The sequence below is a fragment of the Lactuca serriola genome, chromosome 2, assembly GCF_051521515.1.
Source record: "Lactuca serriola cultivar US96UC23 chromosome 2, Lser_US96UC23_V15, whole genome shotgun sequence".
Taxonomy (NCBI): Eukaryota; Viridiplantae; Streptophyta; class Magnoliopsida; order Asterales; family Asteraceae; genus Lactuca; species Lactuca serriola.
Window position 1 is genome coordinate 234,559,747 of NC_136409.1, and position 13,082 is coordinate 234,572,828.

A 13,082-nucleotide genomic window follows, 5' to 3' on the forward strand; every position below is an offset into this window, starting at 1 on the left:
GGAGGAGATTAACCATTTTTGCGTAAACCTCCAGAAGATTGATGATTCCCTTATCATGAATCTTACTAATCCAAACTCTATTTATGTTTCTGCCTTCCTTAACTTTAAAGGATATAAAAAATTTAGAGTACATTGTTTTGTAGACACAGGTGCATCTTTATGTCTTGCAAGCAAATTCATCATTCCGGATGAACTCTGGGAAAACGCTCCCAAAGAAATTAGTGCCACTATTGCAAATGGTGAAACCATAAAAATTAATAAAGTTTGTAGAAATATTAATCTCGAACTTTCAGGAGAACATTTCAATGTTCCCACTATTTACCAACAAAATTCAGGAATTGATATCATAATTGGTAACAACTTCTGTCAAGTCTATGGACCATTCATACAATGGATAGATAGAATTGCCTTTCATCTTAATAATGATATGGTAATTATAAAAAAGGTTACAGAGGCCTATAGCAAAGGAAAACCAGGTTTTCTTGAAACTCAAGAAAAAGGTTCTAAAGAAAAACAAATTCCAGGTACTAATATAACTCATGAAGAGATTAATAAAGAAAGGATTATTTCTATTCAAACTACCAGGTTCAAACAGATTGAAGATCTTCTTGAAAAAGTTTGTTCTGAAAATCCTATTGATCCAAATAAAACCAAAGGATGGATGAAAGCTTCAATCAAGCTTATTGATCCCAAAACGGTTATTAGAGAAAAACCTATGGTTTACTCTCTACAAGATAGAGAAGAATTTTCCAAACAAATCAAAGAATTACTTGATATGAGACTAATTATAGAATCAAAATCCCCTCATATGTCTCCTGCCTTTCTTGTCAATAAAGAAGCAGAGAAAAGAAGAGGAAAGAAGCGAATGGTTGTTAACTACAAAGCAATCAATGATGCAACTATTGGAGACTCACATAATCTCCCCAATATGCACGAACTCTTGACTCTTCTACGAGGAAAAAACATTTATTCAAGTTTCGACTGCAAGTCAGGTTTCTGGCAAGTTCTACTTGATGAAGAATCGCAGCTTCTCACTGCCTTCACATGTCCTGATGGACTCTTTCAATGGAAAGTACTACCCTTTGGGCTTAAACAAGCTCCTAGTATTTTTCAAAGACACATGCAGAATGCTCTTCGAGGCCTTGAAGGTTTCTGCACTGTATACGTTGATGACATCATGATCTTCAGCAAAAATGAACAAGAACACTATGTTCATGTCACACAGGTTCTCAGAACTATTTTAAAATATGGTATAATACTTTCAAAAAAGAAAGCTCATCTTTTCAAAACAAAAATCAATTTTTTAGGTTTAGAAATAAATGAAGGTACCCATTGTCCTCAAAAACATATTCTTGAACATTTACATGACTTTCCAAATGTTTTAGAAGACAAAAAGCAACTACAAAGATTTCTTGGTGTTTTAACTTATGCTGAAACATATATTGAAAAACTTGCAGCCATGAGAAAACCTTTACAGGCAAAATTAAAAAAAGATGTCATTTGGAATTGGTCAAATGCTGATACAGACTACATCAAAAAGATAAAGAAAGTTTTAATCAATTTTCCAAAACTTTATCTTCCAAACATTGAAGACAGTTTAATTATTGAAACTGATGCTTCTGATGAATTTTGGGGAGGTGTTTTAAAAGCTAAAAACCCCAAAAACGAAGAACAAATTTGCAGGTACACCTCTGGCAGTTTCAAAGCAGCTGAGAAAAACTACCATAGCAATGAAAAAGAATTACTCGCTGTAAAAAGAGTTATTACAAAATTCTCTGTATATTTAACACCAGTAAATTTCCTGGTTCGTACAGATAATAAAAATTTTACTTATTTCCTCCGAACTAAGATTGCAGGAGATAACAAATTAGGCCGGCTAATACGTTGGCAAGAGTGGTTTTCACGATATACTTTCACTGTTGAACATCTCGCAGGAAACAAAAACGTACTGGCAGACTGCCTCACCCGTGACTTCAGGTATACCTTACATCATCCATGATCTCACTCGCTCCTCTCGAGCCCTATAAAAGGATATGATCCTCAAGACATATTTCCTCACAAAAACTTCACCTACAAAAAAGAGAGGGGGAGATTAGAGAAAAAAGTAAACAAAAATTTGAGTTTACAAAAATGGAAGACCTCAACACTTTGAGGATGAAGAAACAAATGCTCCTCATAGAGCTATCTGCAATTGAGCAGAAAATCAACTTGTATGAACAAGTAACAACGGTCACCAATGTACCGGAAAGCGAAAGCTCAAAAACAAAGGCTATTCCAGTGCAAACGGCACCTGGTAAAGAATCAACAAATCCGTTGAAAGCTGATGCTTTGCTAAAAAGCATAATAAAGGAGACAGCTACTCCTCTTCCTGATGGAAAAACTAGCTTGTTGGTTGATACCAATCCTTGTACTGAAGGAATCAGTAAAATGACAACCTTGTCACCCATTAACAAATCTGTGCAGGAGTTTACACCAGATTACAAAAAAGCTCTTAACAAAGAAGCTGAAAGATTTTATGTAATCTACAAAGGACCTCATGCCGGTGTTCATACTGACTGGGGAATTACAGAAACATTCTGTAAAGTTGATAAAGTTACTTGCAAAAAATTCAGAAATGAAGCATCTGCAAGATTAAGCCTTGCCACTTATCAAGACGATACAAGCAAGACTAACCAACCACTTCTTCGACCAAAAATTCATAAAGTCAAAGAAGCTCACAGAGACCAAAGGTTTGACGTTCCAAATAACGCTCAACAAATGGTTAACTATCCTGAAATCTCTTTCGAAGACTTCAGAACAATCTGGAAGAAAGCAAGAGCTGCATGCCCAGAAGACCTTGTTCATGAAAAGTTTTTCACTACGGACAAGAAAACAAAAAGTCTGTTCAACTTCCTCGAAGGATCAGATGCAAAATTAGTATACCAAGCCTTTCAAGCTGGACTAATCGACAATATCTACCCAAGTTGCAACCTTCAAGAACTCATTTTCTTCCCAAGCAACATGGTAGAATCCATTAAAAACTTTCGAAAGAAAGTACTTAAAGCAAAAGATAATCCGATCTACATCAGATGCATCTCTTCACTCCCAGAATGGATTCAAGAATCAACTCTTTCTCCATACCACTTTCTGGAAATTGGTCTTTCTAAAGCCAATAGAGATATTGAACAATCTCAACCAATGGAAGACAAAGATCTACCTTTTACAGAGATTCTTCATCCCAATCGCATCAATGGTTTAAGAAGAATATCAGAAAAAATCATCGAGATTATCTCTGGTTCAAAAAAGAAGATTAATTATACCGACTCGCATTGTATAATTACAAGCTGGAGTTACAACAACACCAGCCAAGAAGATCTTCGTCAAGCCTCCAAGTTTGGCGAAAAATTCATGAACAATAGCATGGAAGTATCCAATGCTACACGCCAACACTTCTGCCGACATGCAGAACAACTTTTTGAAGAACATCTTTGTCACTTTTGCGAAAGCAAAGATTCGGAGACAATGGAGGGACCCCCCTCTGAAGATGACAAATCATCATCATCTTAAAGAAAGATGCTTCACGTGTCAAATGGCCCCAGCCACTCGAAATAATAATGCCCTTCTTCATTATTAGAAGCTTTCTAGCTGTCCACAATAATGTAATCTTTAGTGGATAAAAACGTCATGCCTGACATTTTAGGCAAGGATCAGACCCTCTCAATGTATCTATAAATTGAGAGTTATGTTTTGTTTTAGGGACATCGGAATAACGAGTGCAAGAAAAAAAAAAAAAAAAAAAAAAAAAAACACTCTCTATCTAGTAAATTTTCAGTTCAATGTCTAGTGAGTAATTCCTCCCTTAGAAGGGGAAAAATGTAAAATATTGTAAGAGTCTTCCCTTTTTGGGAACTCTGTTATCAATAAATCTTTGTTTTGTTATTTTTGAGTGTTCATACAATTTAGAGTGATGAAACTTGTAAGTGACAGAGTGTCAGGTCGACGATGATTAACAGTACCACAGGCACCATGCCAACAGGGAAAGCAACCACACAGACCAATGAACGACACAGGCTGGCTTGAATAGTTTCTATCTATGTAAGTATAACACTCACTACATCACAATTACACATTTATTGATACAAGAGTCTTCTTTTCACAATTTTTATATTTATTCCCTTCTTTGTTAAAACATAAATTCCGTACACATCCACACACCCAAACTGGTATCAGAGCCTTGATAAATATGGCATTACATTATAATAAAACACTTTACAGAGTAAAGTTTGAACATATTCATAATAAAGAGATTGAAATCTCTCAACAAATACAAAGACTGTTAAGTTCGAATATTCAGATATGGAAGATGATGAAGCAGAATCTTCTTATACAGCCACAAGAAGAGGCAATAAAAAGAAATACGAGTTCAAAATGCCTGTCCACAATGGAATTCCAAATAGTGGCCAAGGACCCAATACGATCAATGTACTCAATATTGATTGTATCCAAGATTTAAAACTCAGAGAAAGAGTTGTAGAAAAATGGGTTACTGAGATTTCACTAATCTTACAAACAAATCCAGATGAATTTGAAAAAGCAAAAAATGTTCTACTACTTTTAGAACACAAAACTGATGGAATCGTGCAGAAATTCCTAAGAAACAATAATTGGAATGAAGAACTACATGGCTCAGATCTTTTTGATAATCTCATAAATGTCATATACACTACTTTCTTAGGTCTTGATTATATTTCTAATAAAGACTTCACCATTAATAAGAAGGTTGACATAGCAAGAGTTTCAATGACTAAACTCCAATTACATGATATTAGTCTTCTCGACAAATACACATGTATGTATGAATCATATTTGTATGATATTCCACAGAGAAGTGAATATGCGCAATGGATATCTGCTTATCTCATGAAAATTCCAATTATTGGAGAAACCTGTACAGACAGATGGAAAAAAGAAGCTACTGGAGAAATCCAGCAAACCAGTCTTTCTTACGCAACAAAAATTGCAAAAGAAGAAATTGATAGAATCTGTCAAGACAGATATAAACAACAAAAGCTTAAAACTATAAGCAAAGATTGTTGTAGCATTCTCTCTGATTTCAAAAACTTTGATATTGGAAAGAAAAATTATACTAAGAAAAAGCATAAAAACAAAAAGAAATACAAATCTTTTTGGAAAAAGAAAAGAAGAAAATTTTCACCAGGAAAATACTTCAAGAAACCATCAAAAGAAACACCTAAGAAAACTACTTCTTGTCCGCAAGGAAAGAAAAAATGTAGGTGTTGGATCTGCAATGAAGAAGGACACTACGCAAACGAATGTCCAAATAGAAAAAAATACCCTGACAAAGTCAAGGTTTTACAAACCGCTAACAATGGAGGCTATGAAGCTCTTGAAGAAGAGTATGATGGTACGCAACATGTTTTTATATATCATGTTGAAACAGAATCTTCATCAGACACTGAAGAATACGAATCAACAACGGATGACTCAGACTAGTCCCATACATACCTCGCTTTTCAGGGAGGAGGAGATTAACCATTTTTGCGTAAACCTCCAGAAGATTGATGATTCCCTTATCATGAATCTTACTAATCCAAACTCTATTTATGTTTCTGCCTTCCTTAACTTTAAAGGATATAAAAAATTTAGAGTACATTGTTTTGTAGACACAGGTGCATCTTTATGTCTTGCAAGCAAATTCATCATTCCGGATGAACTCTGGGAAAACGCTCCCAAAGAAATTAGTGCCACTATTGCAAATGGTGAAACCATAAAAATTAATAAAGTTTGTAGAAATATTAATCTCGAACTTTCAGGAGAACATTTCAATGTTCCCACTATTTACCAACAAAATTCAGGAATTGATATCATAATTGGTAACAACTTCTGTCAAGTCTATGGACCATTCATACAATGGATAGATAGAATTGCCTTTCATCTTAATAATGATATGGTAATTATAAAAAAGGTTACAGAGGCCTATAGCAAAGGAAAACCAGGTTTTCTTGAAACTCAAGAAAAAGGTTCTAAAGAAAAACAAATTCCAGGTACTAATATAACTCATGAAGAGATTAATAAAGAAAGGATTATTTCTATTCAAACTACCAGGTTCAAACAGATTGAAGATCTTCTTGAAAAAGTTTGTTCTGAAAATCCTATTGATCCAAATAAAACCAAAGGATGGATGAAAGCTTCAATCAAGCTTATTGATCCCAAAACGGTTATTAGAGAAAAACCTATGGTTTACTCTCTACAAGATAGAGAAGAATTTTCCAAACAAATCAAAGAATTACTTGATATGAGACTAATTATAGAATCAAAATCCCCTCATATGTCTCCTGCCTTTCTTGTCAATAAAGAAGCAGAGAAAAGAAGAGGAAAGAAGCGAATGGTTGTTAACTACAAAGCAATCAATGATGCAACTATTGGAGACTCACATAATCTCCCCAATATGCACGAACTCTTGACTCTTCTACGAGGAAAAAACATTTATTCAAGTTTCGACTGCAAGTCAGGTTTCTGGCAAGTTCTACTTGATGAAGAATCGCAGCTTCTCACTGCCTTCACATGTCCTGATGGACTCTTTCAATGGAAAGTACTACCCTTTGGGCTTAAACAAGCTCCTAGTATTTTTCAAAGACACATGCAGAATGCTCTTCGAGGCCTTGAAGGTTTCTGCACTGTATACGTTGATGACATCATGATCTTCAGCAAAAATGAACAAGAACACTATGTTCATGTCACACAGGTTCTCAGAACTATTTTAAAATATGGTATAATACTTTCAAAAAAGAAAGCTCATCTTTTCAAAACAAAAATCAATTTTTTAGGTTTAGAAATAAATGAAGGTACCCATTGTCCTCAAAAACATATTCTTGAACATTTACATGACTTTCCAAATGTTTTAGAAGACAAAAAGCAACTACAAAGATTTCTTGGTGTTTTAACTTATGCTGAAACATATATTGAAAAACTTGCAGCCATGAGAAAACCTTTACAGGCAAAATTAAAAAAAGATGTCATTTGGAATTGGTCAAATGCTGATACAGACTACATCAAAAAGATAAAGAAAGTTTTAATCAATTTTCCAAAACTTTATCTTCCAAACATTGAAGACAGTTTAATTATTGAAACTGATGCTTCTGATGAATTTTGGGGAGGTGTTTTAAAAGCTAAAAACCCCAAAAACGAAGAACAAATTTGCAGGTACACCTCTGGCAGTTTCAAAGCAGCTGAGAAAAACTACCATAGCAATGAAAAAGAATTACTCGCTGTAAAAAGAGTTATTACAAAATTCTCTGTATATTTAACACCAGTAAATTTCCTGGTTCGTACAGATAATAAAAATTTTACTTATTTCCTCCGAACTAAGATTGCAGGAGATAACAAATTAGGCCGGCTAATACGTTGGCAAGAGTGGTTTTCACGATATACTTTCACTGTTGAACATCTCGCAGGAAACAAAAACGTACTGGCAGACTGCCTCACCCGTGACTTCAGGTATACCTTACATCATCCATGATCTCACTCGCTCCTCTCGAGCCCTATAAAAGGATATGATCCTCAAGACATATTTCCTCACAAAAACTTCACCTACAAAAAAGAGAGGGGGAGATTAGAGAAAAAAGTAAACAAAAATTTGAGTTTACAAAAATGGAAGACCTCAACACTTTGAGGATGAAGAAACAAATGCTCCTCATAGAGCTATCTGCAATTGAGCAGAAAATCAACTTGTATGAACAAGTAACAACGGTCACCAATGTACCGGAAAGCGAAAGCTCAAAAACAAAGGCTATTCCAGTGCAAACGGCACCTGGTAAAGAATCAACAAATCCGTTGAAAGCTGATGCTTTGCTAAAAAGCATAATAAAGGAGACAGCTACTCCTCTTCCTGATGGAAAAACTAGCTTGTTGGTTGATACCAATCCTTGTACTGAAGGAATCAGTAAAATGACAACCTTGTCACCCATTAACAAATCTGTGCAGGAGTTTACACCAGATTACAAAAAAGCTCTTAACAAAGAAGCTGAAAGATTTTATGTAATCTACAAAGGACCTCATGCCGGTGTTCATACTGACTGGGGAATTACAGAAACATTCTGTAAAGTTGATAAAGTTACTTGCAAAAAATTCAGAAATGAAGCATCTGCAAGATTAAGCCTTGCCACTTATCAAGACGATACAAGCAAGACTAACCAACCACTTCTTCGACCAAAAATTCATAAAGTCAAAGAAGCTCACAGAGACCAAAGGTTTGACGTTCCAAATAACGCTCAACAAATGGTTAACTATCCTGAAATCTCTTTCGAAGACTTCAGAACAATCTGGAAGAAAGCAAGAGCTGCATGCCCAGAAGACCTTGTTCATGAAAAGTTTTTCACTACGGACAAGAAAACAAAAAGTCTGTTCAACTTCCTCGAAGGATCAGATGCAAAATTAGTATACCAAGCCTTTCAAGCTGGACTAATCGACAATATCTACCCAAGTTGCAACCTTCAAGAACTCATTTTCTTCCCAAGCAACATGGTAGAATCCATTAAAAACTTTCGAAAGAAAGTACTTAAAGCAAAAGATAATCCGATCTACATCAGATGCATCTCTTCACTCCCAGAATGGATTCAAGAATCAACTCTTTCTCCATACCACTTTCTGGAAATTGGTCTTTCTAAAGCCAATAGAGATATTGAACAATCTCAACCAATGGAAGACAAAGATCTACCTTTTACAGAGATTCTTCATCCCAATCGCATCAATGGTTTAAGAAGAATATCAGAAAAAATCATCGAGATTATCTCTGGTTCAAAAAAGAAGATTAATTATACCGACTCGCATTGTATAATTACAAGCTGGAGTTACAACAACACCAGCCAAGAAGATCTTCGTCAAGCCTCCAAGTTTGGCGAAAAATTCATGAACAATAGCATGGAAGTATCCAATGCTACACGCCAACACTTCTGCCGACATGCAGAACAACTTTTTGAAGAACATCTTTGTCACTTTTGCGAAAGCAAAGATTCGGAGACAATGGAGGGACCCCCCTCTGAAGATGACAAATCATCATCATCTTAAAGAAAGATGCTTCACGTGTCAAATGGCCCCAGCCACTCGAAATAATAATGCCCTTCTTCATTATTAGAAGCTTTCTAGCTGTCCACAATAATGTAATCTTTAGTGGATAAAAACGTCATGCCTGACATTTTAGGCAAGGATCAGACCCTCTCAATGTATCTATAAATTGAGAGTTATGTTTTGTTTTAGGGACATCGGAATAACGAGTGCAAGAAAAAAAAAAAAAAAAAAAAAAAAACACTCTCTATCTAGTAAATTTTCAGTTCAATGTCTAGTGAGTAATTCCTCCCTTAGAAGGGGAAAAATGTAAAATATTGTAAGAGTCTTCCCTTTTTGGGAACTCTGTTATCAATAAATCTTTGTTTTGTTATTTTTGAGTGTTCATACAATTTAGAGTGATGAAACTTGTAAGTGACAGAGTGTCAGGTCGACGATGATTAACAGTACCACAGGCACCATGCCAACAGGGAAAGCAACCACACAGACCAATGAACGACACAGGCTGGCTTGAATAGTTTCTATCTATGTAAGTATAACACTCACTACATCACAATTACACATTTATTGATACAAGAGTCTTCTTTTCACAATTTTTATATTTATTCCCTTCTTTGTTAAAACATAAATTCCGTACACATCCACACACCCAAACTGGTATCAGAGCCTTGTATGAAGGGAATAAATTCTCTGTATATTTAACACCAGTAAATTTCTCTAAAAATGAAATTTTCTACTTTGTTAGTACTAAAGAAATGTCCGTAGACATAAAAGATACAATAGGAGCTGTCTTTCTACCCCTTTTAACTAAGGAGCAAATACATAATAACTTAAAAAGTATTCCAGTTGAGATTAGATCAAAAATTAGAATGGTCCATATCGGAGCTGTAAAAATTTTGTTAAAATCCCAATTCCAAGCAGGAATAAATTCTCCCATAAAAATGGCCTTAATTGACAACAGAATTACTGACAGACAGGACTGCATCTTAGGTGCTGCAAAGGGAAACCTTGCTTACCAAAAGTTTATGTTTTCAGTCTATCCAAAGTTTGCTCTGGATTTAAAATCTGCAAATATAGATAAAACCTTATCTTTTATACATCACTTTGAAAGAAGTGACCTAATGAGTCCAGGTGATAAACCTTTCACCATAACATATCTCATAGGATATGCCCTGACCAACAGTCACCATAGCATAGACTATAAGAAAGACGAGTACATCGAACTTGATGATGTCTTTTCAGAAATAGGCCATGTCAAAGATAAACAATTCTGCGACATAAATCCTCAAGAAAACTCTTGGGTTTTAAATATAGCTAGAAATAAAAAAGCTCTAGGAGAAACTCTTAGACCAAGAATTTCTATGGATTCACTCCACATAGGAGAAAGCTCGGAGAGAAAAGATAATAACCTAATAAGAAACATGTCTTTAAAAATTGATAGTCTACGCCAGAATATCAAACAAATCACTGACATTATAAATGAATAATAAAATTGATTTTCCTCATTTCTATAAAAAAGGTAAAACAGTCAAAATTAAAACTCTTGACGATAATACTGAAAAGAAAGAATACGTTTTCTCTACTTCTGGTAAAGCTGGTGTTCAAACAATCGTAAATCATTGCAATAATCTCAACCAAATCATTGCAAGATGTCTTTTAAAAACTTCAAAAATAAGCCATTATCTTGGTATTTCAAAAGATATTTCTAAAGATATTTCAAAAAATAAAATACCTTTTAACCAATTTAAAAACGATTTAGCCTTTATGGTTAAAAACAATCTTGATAAAAAAGATTTTGAAAAATTCTTCGAAGTTATTGAAAGACAAAATAAATTAACTATCAAGTTAACCCAGTCTATTGACAAACATTCAATTCTTTTAGAAAACTCTTTAAAAAACAACCAATTTGTTGAAGAAGTCGCCAAAAAGGCAAATATTGAGGGCACTCTTAAGGAAACCAACATTAAGATCACTAATATACATGATCAGTTAAAACAACTAATAGGATGACCTCGATACCCGAGCTCAATAAATCAATCACCTCGATACCCGAGATAAATAGATCAATCAATCTCCTTAATGAAAAAATTGATGGGCTGATTATAAACATGGACTTAACATTCAATAAATACGTAACCATTACCCAGTTGGAAGTAGCATCTGCAAAAATTATTGCAGACATTACTAAAGAGTTATCTGAAAAGATTGACTCTTGCCCATGTAATAAAGACATACTTGAGCACATCAAGAATATCTCCATCATAGAACAAAAAACCAAGCCTGGAAAATATTCAGGTCTTAAGAAATACTCACCTCCCAATCCTAGTGTTGGAAACCCTGACTTAGGAAGCTCAAAAGATTCCCAGAAAATTAACATTTTCAAGAAAGAATAAAAATGAAAGAAACAATCTCTGAACGTCTCGAGAAATATTTCTTTAACCTTCAATATGAAGATTATGATAAAACTGACCAAAAGCTTATTCAGCTTTTATCTTTAGAAACTGAAGAATGTGAAGAATTGTATCAAAAAGAACCCAAACTTTTTGATCAATATTTTAGAATGACTAAAATAAATGAACCCGATACTGAATCAGAACAAGAAGATAATTTTAAAACAAATACAAAGACTGTTAAGTTCGAATATTCAGATATGGAAGATGATGAAGCAGAATCTTCTTATACAGCCACAAGAAGAGGCAATAAAAAGAAATACGAGTTCAAAATGCCTGTCCACAATGGAATTCCAAATAGTGGCCAAGGACCCAATACGATCAATGTACTCAATATTGATTGTATCCAAGATTTAAAACTCAGAGAAAGAGTTGTAGAAAAATGGGTTACTGAGATTTCACTAATCTTACAAACAAATCCAGATGAATTTGAAAAAGCAAAAAATGTTCTACTACTTTTAGAACACAAAACTGATGGAATCGTGCAGAAATTCCTAAGAAACAATAATTGGAATGAAGAACTACATGGCTCAGATCTTTTTGATAATCTCATAAATGTCATATACACTACTTTCTTAGGTCTTGATTATATTTCTAATAAAGACTTCACCATTAATAAGAAGGTTGACATAGCAAGAGTTTCAATGACTAAACTCCAATTACATGATATTAGTCTTCTCGACAAATACACATGTATGTATGAATCATATTTGTATGATATTCCACAGAGAAGTGAATATGCGCAATGGATATCTGCTTATCTCATGAAAATTCCAATTATTGGAGAAACCTGTACAGACAGATGGAAAAAAGAAGCTACTGGAGAAATCCAGCAAACCAGTCTTTCTTACGCAACAAAAATTGCAAAAGAAGAAATTGATAGAATCTGTCAAGACAGATATAAACAACAAAAGCTTAAAACTATAAGCAAAGATTGTTGTAGCATTCTCTCTGATTTCAAAAACTTTGATATTGGAAAGAAAAATTATACTAATTTTGCATCTGATCCTTCGAGGAAGTTGAACAGACTTTTTGTTTTCTTGTCCGTAGTGAAAAACTTTTCATGAACAAGGTCTTCTGGGCATGCAGCTCTTGCTTTCTTCCAGATTGTTCTGAAGTCTTCGAAAGAGATTTCAGGATAGTTAACCATTTGTTGAGCGTTATTTGGAACGTCAAACCTTTGGTCTCTGTGAGCTTCTTTGACTTTATGAATTTTTGGTCGAAGAAGTGGTTGGTTAGTCTTGCTTGTATCGTCTTGATAAGTGGCAAGGCTTAATCTTGCAGATGCTTCATTTCTGAATTTTTTGCAAGTAACTTTATCAACTTTACAGAATGTTTCTGTAATTCCCCAGTCAGTATGAACACCGGCATGAGGTCCTTTGTAGATTACATAAAATCTTTCAGCTTCTTTGTTAAGAGCTTTTTTGTAATCTGGTGTAAACTCCTGCACAGATTTGTTAATGGGTGACAAGGTTGTCATTTTACTGATTCCTTCAGTACAAGGATTGGTATCAACCAACAAGCTAGTTTTTCCATCAGGAAGAGGAGTAGCTGTCTCCTTTATTATGC